Source organism: Engraulis encrasicolus, chromosome 3 (assembly GCF_034702125.1).
Source record: "Engraulis encrasicolus isolate BLACKSEA-1 chromosome 3, IST_EnEncr_1.0, whole genome shotgun sequence".
In the NCBI taxonomy this organism is placed as follows: Eukaryota; Metazoa; Chordata; class Actinopteri; order Clupeiformes; family Engraulidae; genus Engraulis; species Engraulis encrasicolus.
In genome coordinates, this window is record NC_085859.1 from 22,958,179 (window position 1) to 22,968,315 (window position 10,137).

General features: G+C 46.9%; 1 protein-coding gene across 1 annotated transcript in view; it reads left to right on the forward strand.

The window, feature by feature from the left end:
• The window catches only part of si:dkey-40c11.2 (drebrin-like protein A), an 83,875-nt gene that overhangs the window by 906 nt on the left and 72,832 nt on the right, over positions 1 to 10,137 (forward strand). The gene's annotated exons all lie outside the window — the stretch shown is intronic.

Sequence of the window (10,137 nt, forward strand, 5' to 3'; positions counted from 1 at the left end):
AGGTTGCTTCACAGCATTGCTCAAGAGGAAGTCTGTTGTCTGTAGCCTAACACTCAAGGTGCTTGAGCAAAAAACTGCCGAGTGGTTTTGTGATCTTGCGTTGATACTGTATCCGTTGCGCACACGTTGCATGATCATGATGATAGACAGACAGACAGACAGCAGTGTCTCTCTCCTCATAAATGACTAATGCCCTGGGCCTGTCCACATCTAGCATTACTGGGTGTGGTGGTGGTGGTGGCGTGGATTGGAAGACAGGTTTCCACGGAAATGCCTTGTCAGTGCCAATTGCACACGGGCCAGACACGCCAGGCCAGGCCAAGCCACGCCAAGCAAACCAGCCAGCCATCACATCATCTGTAGCTGGCAGTAGACACTTCTCTGTGTTGGCATGATAAACAGGCTCTGTTTGGCCTCTGCTCTCCATTGGACCTCCTCTGAAGGGGGAGAAACAATGAGCATTGTCCTGTGTGTGTGTGTGTGTGTGTGTGTGTGTGTGTGTGTGTGTGTGTGTGTGTGTGTGTGTGTGTGTGTGTGTGTGTGTGTGTGTGTGTGTGTGTGTGTGTGTGTGTGTGTGTGTGTGTGTGTGTGTGTGTGTTGGGGCCTGGCTTGGAAGTTGTCATGGAGACACTCATGGCACTCCCCTTCTCTCCTCTCTCCCTGCTGCTCTCTCCTCTGCCCTCCGTTGCTCTTCTGTGTTCTCCTCTCTCCAGTGTTTCTCCTCTCCAACTTTTCTCTCTTCTCCTCTCCTCTCCTCTCACCTCAAGTTTTCTCCTGTCTTCTCTCCGTCTCCGTATCCTTCTCATTTCCCCTATGTCTCCTCTCCTCTCCTCTCCTCTCCTCTCCTCTCCTCTCCTCTCCTCGCCCCTCCTCTCCCCTTTCCTCTCCTCTCTCCTCTCCTGTCCTCTCCTCTCCTCTCCTCTCCTCTCCTCTCCTCTCCTCTCCTCGCCCCTCCTCTCCCCTTTCCTCTCCTCTCTCCTCTCCTCGCCCCTCCTCTCCCCTTTCCTCTCCTCTCCTCTCCTCTCCTCTCTCCTCTCCTCCTGCTGCACTACATTCTGCTACATTTCAAGAAGTGTTTACTCTGATGGTTGGTGACAGGGACAGAATAGAAAGCCATGCCAACCCCCCAAATACTTACTATTCACCACACACCTCTGCGCTCATTTTTTCTTCTGATGACTGGTTTTGTTCCACCAGTCCCACTGACAGTGTTGCCAGATGTGTCTGATCAAATCCCGCCCCAAAAGGTGCTCCAAAACCGACTGGAGCCGCTAAATTCCGCACAAGTTCAACACAAAATTGTATTGGTTTCTATGGGCATAAAACTGCATAAAAAGAAAAGCCAAATGGCCGCAGACGGCTATCCCAAGCAGCCCAATAACCGCCCAATCTGGCAACACTGCCCACTGACTCCAGTCCACACTCTGTTGTGTTTGAGGAATGGCAGCCCCAAACAAAAAAGAAGTGTTTGTTTCCATGGTGTTTATGTGCAACATGAAACTGGCCACTGCACCTTCAGGCTGTGTGTGTGAATCTGTGTGTGTGTGTGTGTGTGTGTGTGTGTGTGTGTGTGTGTGTGTGTGTGTGTGTGTGTGTGTGTGTGTGTGTGTGTGTGTGTGTGTGTGTGTGTGTGATGGGACTTGCTTACACCCCATTGGATTGTTGTGTATGGGATTGAGGGATTCTTCTTTTAAACCGCTTTAAACCATTGCCATAAGAGTATTGTGCACGCAGCCCACGTGCGTTTGTGCATGAGTGTTTTCAACCACTACCAGTGTATAGAGACCCATTGCCATGAGAGAGCGAGAGAGAGAGAGAGAGAGAGAGAGAGAGAGAGAGAGAGAGAGAGAGAGAGAGAGAGAGTTTGTGTGTGTGTGGGGGTGGGGGGTGCAGAGGCCCATTGCCACGACACCAAGTTGAGAAGTCATGATGACATCATAAAGTTTTCCAGACGGCCCCCACCACGATGTGTGGGCCTGTGTGTGTGTGTGTGTGCACGTGCGAGAAACAGAGAGACCGACTGTGTGTGTGTGTGTGTCTTTATGTGTGTGTGTGCTCGCACAAGCAAGTGTGTCTTTTTGTGTGTGTGTGTGTGTGTGTGTGTGTGTGTGTGTGTGTGTGTGTATGCACGCATATGTGTGTGTCTTTGTGTGTGTATGTGTGTTTGTGTGTGTTTGCATTTGTGTGTGTATGTGTGTTTGTGTGTGTTTGCATTTGTGTGTCTTTCTGTGTGTGTGTGTGTGTGTGTGTGTGTGTGTGTGTGTGTGTGTGTGTGTGTGTGTGTGTGTGTGTGGTGTGTGTGTGTGTGTGTGTGTGTGTGTGTGTGTGTGTGTGTGTGTGTATGCACGCATATGTGTGTGTCTTTGTGTGTGTGTGTGTGTTTGCATTTGTTTGCATTTGTGTGTCTTTCTGTGTGTGTGTGTGTGTGTGTGTGTGTGTGTGTGTGTGTGTGTGTGTGTGTCCTTCTGTGTGTGTGTGTGTGTGTGTGTGTGTGTGTATGTGTGTGTGTGTGTGTGTGTGTGTGTGTGTGTGTGTGTGTGTGTGTGTGTGTGTGTGTGTGTGTGTGTGTTTGACCCCTGTGCCCTGGAGGCCCCTGTTCCTATTATCTGTGGCCCGGGCTGAGAGGGGGGCAGCTCAATGGGAAATGGCCCTGATGTTGACAGACCTCGCACCAAACTAGAAACTAGACCAATATAGCCCTACTCCCCCCCCCCTTTCACTCTCTCTCTTTCTTTCTCTCTCTCTCTCTCTCTCTCTCTCTCTCTCTCTCTCTCTCTCTCTCTCTCTCTCTCTCTCTCTCTCTCTCTCACACACACACATACACCCTTTCTTTCTTTCTGTCTGTCTCTTTATCTCCATCAGAGATTTTCACTTTTTCTCTCTACCACCCTCTCTCTCTTTCTCGCTCAGTCTATATCTTTCTCTCTACCTATTCTCTCTCTCTCTCTCTCTCTCTCTCTCTCTCTCTCTCTCTCTCTCTCGCTCTATCTATCTATCTTGCCAGCCTCTCTGGTTCTTTGTCTCTCTGTCTGTCCCTTTCTTTCCTTTCTGACACTGTCACCCCCTCCTCCTCGCTCTCCTATTCCTCTCTCCGGGCTCTAAATTAACATCAGCCAACTAGCCAAATGCTGGTGAAAGTTCAGTTTAGCTGGTAGAAAAAGGCCATCTTACTAGCCACTTTTTCCCATTAGTCAATATGTGTTTGGCTAGTAAAATCAACATCTACTGGCCATTTTGGCTGATGAGGAAAAAGGTTAATTTACAGCCCTGCCTCTCTCACTTCTCCCTGTTTCATATATCTCGCTTTTACCTTCTCTCATCTCTTTTATCACTTTCATTTTCTTCCTCCTCTCCCGCTCCCTCCTTCGTAGTCGGCAGACACACTCTTTCTGTCTCGCTCTCGAGCAGACACACTCATTCATCCCCCCGCATTGCCAGACGCACTCTCATTCAATGTTCAGTTTAGTCATTGCTTTTCCTCTCGTAAAATTCAACTGCAGCTAAATGTAGCATCTTGAGAAGTCACATTAGATTCTCATTAAGGGCAGACCCATTTTGACCAGACTCCGTCAATGAAAATCCATCCGGATACTTAGTTCAGTGTCCCTCAGTCACTTTCTTAACCAGTAGCAGCCAAGCACTTTTATTTCAGTGCAGAAGTGTGGATTCAGTGGTATTGCACGACCCCTGTTACATTTCATGTTACCAGAGTGGTAATAACCAAATAGCAACGAGTGACTGTGGAATGGAGGCCCTGTGTAATGTCGTAGTTTTTTGTTGTACTTTTCAATGACTATAGTAACAGTTTTTCACTGATGGAACAGTGCACATAATTTATACATAGTGCTTTTCATAGTGTTTTTTTTGTCTTTTTTGTTTGTTTGTCAGGCATTCCTGATTTTCCAGCTTTGAAATGCATATGTAAAATCTCTCACCAGACCATAGAATTCTCTGTGATGCTGTGTACTCTGTATGTGTTGTTATCTTGTATTTTTTGCCTGTCGCAGCCCTATGTGTTTTTTTGCCGTTATCTTTTTCTCTCTGTGCTCCATAGCACTTGAATCTGACAAGCTTGTTCAAACAGTGGAAACAGAAAAACACGGCTACACAGTGCACACAGCACACACCCATGTCCTCCAGAGATGTCGTCTCGCATTTCTGTGATTTGCTGTCATTGGGTGTGGATTGGAGCTGTGCTGAGATGAGTTGTATGACTGACGTTATGCTGCTGGGACGGAGTCAGCTGGCTTGGCGGCCTACACAAAGCACACTTGGAACAGATGATTGTGATGATCAGGGCGACGGAGCTAAGATCTGTGTACTGCTGTGGGAGAGAGAGAGAGGGGGGGGGGGCAACACTTGCCTCACCAAATACACACACACACACTCACACACACACACACACGCACACACACACACACACACACACACACACGCACCGACAAAGGAGTGGCATTGACATTTCCTCACGACTTGTCCTCTCGGTGCAGGGCCAGATCAATGCGATATTTGTTTGAATGACAAGTGCTATCAATCCCATGTTCCCACGATAGCATTCCTTGGAAACACTGAGGGAGAAACTCCCTGTGACTGGCTAACACTGGAATTCACCAAGAGATGTTCCCTCTTATCGTGGTTTTCAGCATCAGATAATGAGCAGGATCGTTTAAAAAGCTTCTGTTTACAAAAGCACACACTGCTGCACGTGGAAAACTCTGAGATTGGTTGGTTGCGTGTTGTGTGGTCTTGTGTTTATGCATGAATGTTTTAATCTTCACAGACTTTGTTTTGTGGTGTCCTGTAATTCTTTCTCCCATTTTTTTTCTCCGGTCCACGAATTTCACAGCTTTGTTTGCATAGCTAACCTTACGTTACCTTAAACACGGAGGACTCAAACTCCTCAGTTGACATGGGTCTCAAAAGCACATTCCGCCAAAGACTGGAAAGAAAGTCTTTCCAGAGAGAGAGAGAGAGAGAGAGAGAGAGAGAGAGAGAGAGAGAGAGAGAGAGTGCTGAAGGAGGAGCAGCTTTTCCAGCTCTTCCCAAAGTTAGAAATAGCATGGATGAGTGTGTGGGCATTCCCCTATCCCCGTGGTGTGTGTTCCCACTCGGAGCTCAGCTTGAATGCCTTGTGGCTTGCCCATCTTCTTTCTGTGTACAACATGGGGAAATGTGGCCAATGGATGCCAGGTGTCAACCATCTCCAACAAGTCAGCTGGCTTGAATTGGTATCACATACTGTAGGTGATATTATTTTTCACTTGTTTATATTGGATGACGGAGATAAACATTCAACAATTTCTCTCCTTTTTTACAAGTTTGACAAAGTTTTGCATGGGCCCGCACACCTCGAATATATCTTTTTTAGCTGGTGCAGCTTTTCAGGGTACCTCAGTCAACAGTCAAAAAGAAGAGTGCGACACTGCTTCTTCGCAGTTCACCACTTTATTTTAGCACTAAAGTGGTGAACCGCGAAGAAGCAGTGTTACACTCTTCTTTTTGACTGTTGACCGATTTTTTTTCACCAACCAAACTCAGGAGGATCTTTTGCAAGCTGCGGAACAACTGAAATGATTTTGGAAGCACTTTATCTAGCACTATACTTAGTGCTGTTTCAAGTGGGAAAGATCACACAGGGGGGCACTCAGAATCGATTCTTACCAAGATACTGTAATTTTTCTCTATCTGCACAGAGACATCTAGCATAGACCACTAGCAGTCGTGTGGCCTAGTTGTTCCTTCAATCTAGGGGTTGCCGCTTCAAATCCCCCCTGACCTCTCCCTACATCTCCATCCATGGCTGAAGTGCCCTTGAGCAAGGCACCTAACCCCACATTGCTCCAGGGACTGTAACCAATACCCTGACACATAATAGTTGTAAGTCGCTTTGAACAAATGAAAGCGTCAGCTAAGTGAAATGTAATGTAATGTAATGTAATAAACATATGATTTAACTTCAATGTTGGAGAGCAGATTAAGGAGAAGTCACCTTGAACCTGATGTTGTGAAAGGGGCTGCTTTGTCGAAATGAGCTACCAATAGCCCATAGTGGGCACTGGGCAGCCATGACTCGTGGTTAAACGGTTAGGGCGTCGGACTTGTAGCCCAAAGGTTGTCGGGTTGGTGGGGAGAGTAATTTACCAGTGCTCTCCTCCATGACTGAGGTACCCTGCGCATGGTACCGTTCCGCTGCACTGCTCCCTTGGGGCGCCATTGGGGGCTGCCCCCTTGCACGGGTGAGGCATAAATGCAATTTAATTGTGTGTGCAGTGTGCACTTGTGTGCTGTGGAGTGCTGTGTCACAATGACAATGGGAGTTGGAGCTTCCCAGGTGGGCTTATTACGGTAACAAATATGTAACTACAGTAACTAACCGTAAACATAACTCCTTAGAGGCCGTACACACACATCGCTGCTATTTACTAGCTTCTCGCTTGGTCGCCTACTCGCCTCTCTTTCATGGAACGTTCGCTGAAAGTTCCCGCAGCTTTAACTGCCAATGAACAGGCGAAAAGTACAGAACTCTGCCTTCCAATTGGTTACTCGCTTACTCGCCTCGCTCGAAAATAAAATATGTTCAACTCGGGATCCGCCCAAGTCGCATCGCTTGTACAGTACTCGCCTACTCACCTGCTAGTCTCGCTGGAACAGATTGACATTCTATTGAGTTCATTCGCTGAGCGAGTAACTAGCAGCGACGTGTGTGTACGGCCCTTTACTGGAGCACTTTGTAGCTCTGCTTGATGTGTGGGTCATATGGGGAGTGAGGACACCAACTTGCACCAGACATGCACTTTGATCGTCTGCAAAGGACAAAAGAGCCAGGCTCCAGACCTGATATCACAGTCAGAGCACACCCACAACAACCCCAGAGCCATGATAGCCATTCCGTCACAAAGTAAACGAATAGGAAATGCTGTGTAAACTTGCATGAATGCAATCAGGGTGTAATGTGTGTACTGTTTGTGTGCATTTGGGGTGTGTGTGTGTGTGTGTGTGTGCGTGTGCGTGTGCGTGTGCGTGTGCGTGTGCGTGTGTGTGTGTGTGTGTGTGTCTGTGTCTGTGTGTGTGTCTGTGTGTGCGTGTGCGTGTGCGTGAATGCAACAATTACGGCGAGTGGCTACAACTTCTCCACTTAGGTGCCCTAAGTTTACTTGACACTTCACACTTTGATACTCTTATCGTCTTTGTGCACGCAAAGTCTTGCCAATTCGTTTTCTTGTGTCACAGAAAACTGTAGGCTATATAGACGACAGTGAAAGTCTTAAAGTCAATCTCTTGACTTAAGTACTGCCTCTAACAAGTACTGAATGATCAATGAGTCATCTGTGTATGCAGGTGGGAAACACAGACCTAATTCCCACTCACCCGTACTACAGGCAACTTGGCAGATGCGTTAGCCATGATGTAATCCAGAACTTTTATCAGATACCTCTGTGTGTGGTAGATTACGAAGATAATGCCTCTACACACCTGCAAGTCATGAGCAATCTATTTCATTAACTGTTGTTTGGCGGCAGACAAGATGAATTGGCTCATTTTCGTGAGATCTCTCTTAAAGAGCTCTTTTGTGGTTAGTGAGTAAACCACAGTTGCATCTGCGCAGCGTTCTCTCAGGATGCTAACTGAAAATGTGCCAGGAACATTCCAGAGTTCTACGAGAATTCTAGAATCCTATAGCTATTCTCAAGTTCTACAAGAGGCTATATTTAGTAGAGATGTACAGGATCCAAGATCCGGTTCCGGATCCGGCAGGATAATAGGGTTTTTCAGACTATCCGGATCCGGCAGGATCTTAAGCAGTGGATCCGGTATCCGGCAGTTACCTAAAAATCAGGATCTGGGGCATCTCTACTTTTTACTTAGCCTAGGCTTTTCAGTCAGTCTTTCACAACCCCAATCGCTGCATGGAGTGAAAGCCCTTTGGAAGCGGCCGTTGAAGGCAGTGTGGCAGTAAGCCAATGAGTCTTAAAAATAGTTTGCGCCAACGTAATAAAAGGGCCCACATGTGCGAGTTGGCTATGTGTTTCAACGCTTTCATAGGATCCGGTATCCGGTTCCGGATCCGGCAGGATCTTAAGCAGTGGATCCGGTATCTGGCAGGATCCTAAAAATCAGGATCCGGTGCATCTCTAATATTTAGGCTGTCCAATTGCAATTTCACTGCATGCCACACCAGAACCTAGAAAATCCTTGGTCATACTACAGATGTCCAGTCTATGCATATGGCAATTAAACATCCTTGTATCATTGATATTAACCATGGACTCTTTTCAGACTCCTAAGCAACAAAACTCATGTCAAGATGAGGTATGGTATGCATAGTCAAACTACAGTAGCGTGATCCTATACAGTGGAAAAAATATTTGATGTGTTAAGTGTACAGTGTCCAGTAGGTCAATACAACTGTAGTCTGATCTAGAGACATTTTGGCTGCAGTCTGTTTGGAATGTGAAGTCAAGTGTTATAGGCTACATATTTTGGCTAAAAGATCTGTTCGGAATGGGAAAGCGTTTTGCTCTGATCTAGGTATTGGGACACATTTTGGCTACGAGCCCTTATAAGAATGTGTGGGGACATTTTTTGGCTTTCTACTCTCCTCACAGTACACTGATCAAGTGAGGGATTTTTCTCGGGTCTTTTAGGGTGACTGTCTTAAGTGCAGTGTGAAAAACAGGAGTTGATGACAAGCTGTTAGGTAAAGGGTTTTTTTTTGGGGGGGGGGGGGGGGGGGGGGGGGGGGGGGGGGGGGGGGGGGGGGGGGGGGGGGTGGGGGGGGTGCTAATCTGTGGGAAATTGGAACATATTTTGGATATGATTTCTTTTGGAATGGGGGTACTTATAGGCTTACCTTTGATCTGTTGGATTCCTGAATTTGACTTGGGGCAAATTCTGACTGATGCTTTAGGTATTGGGACACCTTTCATTTGGCTATGATCTCTTTGGAATGGAAACATTTTGGGTCTGATCTGATAGAAAGTGGGACACGTTTTGGCCACGGCTCATTATTAGAACGTGTGGGGACACTTTTCTGGCTTTCCCCTCTTCTCCACTCCTCAGATCAGTCCTCCTCCACTCCCCCTAGATACGGTAGATCAAGTGAGGGAGGCTGTTGTGTCTTTGAGGGCGGCTGTCTTAAGTGTCAGCAGAGGCATCCCACCTGTGAGGCTGATAGCAGCGGTCTTAGGTTTCAGCAGAGGGCCAGGTGTGTGATGTGTGGAGTGTGTAACGATGTGCTGTTCACTTACACACACACAGAGGAGAGGAGCCCCTGGCCTCTGCTCACTTACTCACTCACGCATGGCTAAAGAGAAGCAGGAGAGGCTCAACTTTCTAACAGCAGATCACCATAGTGGAGAGAGAGAGAGAGAGAGAGAGAGAGAGAGAGAGAGAGAGAGAGAGAGAGAGAGAGAGAGAGAGAGAGAGAGAGAGAGAGGGAGAGAGAGAGAGAGAGAGAGAGAGAGATTCTTGTTCATTTTCTGCCTTTCTCTGTCTCCCTTTCTCTGTCTCTCTCTCCCTCTCTCCCTCTCTCACATTCTCTTTTGGACAACAGCTGTGGTGTGTACACATTGGCAGAGCACACACACTGTGGTTCACTCAGTTGTATGTGAGATAGTGTGTCAGTGGAGTGTGTATGTGTGTAATAACTTATGGGACATGGTGTGTGTGTGAGAACATGATAAGTTATGGGACATGGCGTGGGCCGTGAAGAGCAAATAATATTCACGGTGTGAGAGCAAAAAATCATGAAAGCCTGCATACTGACGGATGCTTCCAAACATTTATAGGCTTCATGCAAATGGAAGGCAGCAGTTGAATGACTTCCTCCCTGAATAGAGTTGTCTAATTACTTTGGTCTTTGGTTATAAAAGCAGGGCTCTAAATTAACACCAGCCAACTGGCCAAATGCTGGTGAAAAAATCAGTTTGGCTGGTAGAAAAGAAAACTTTTTAGCCACTTTGACCCTTACTTGGATGTGTTTGGCTAGTTAGATTAGCATATACCTGACATTTTGTCTGGTGATGGAAAAAGTTAATTTACAGTAGATCCCTGTATAAAAGTATCTTCTAAAATAATCGTTTCGAACGGCACTAACTAGATCACTGCCCTGCGACGCGGTAGCCTACGTTATGCTGT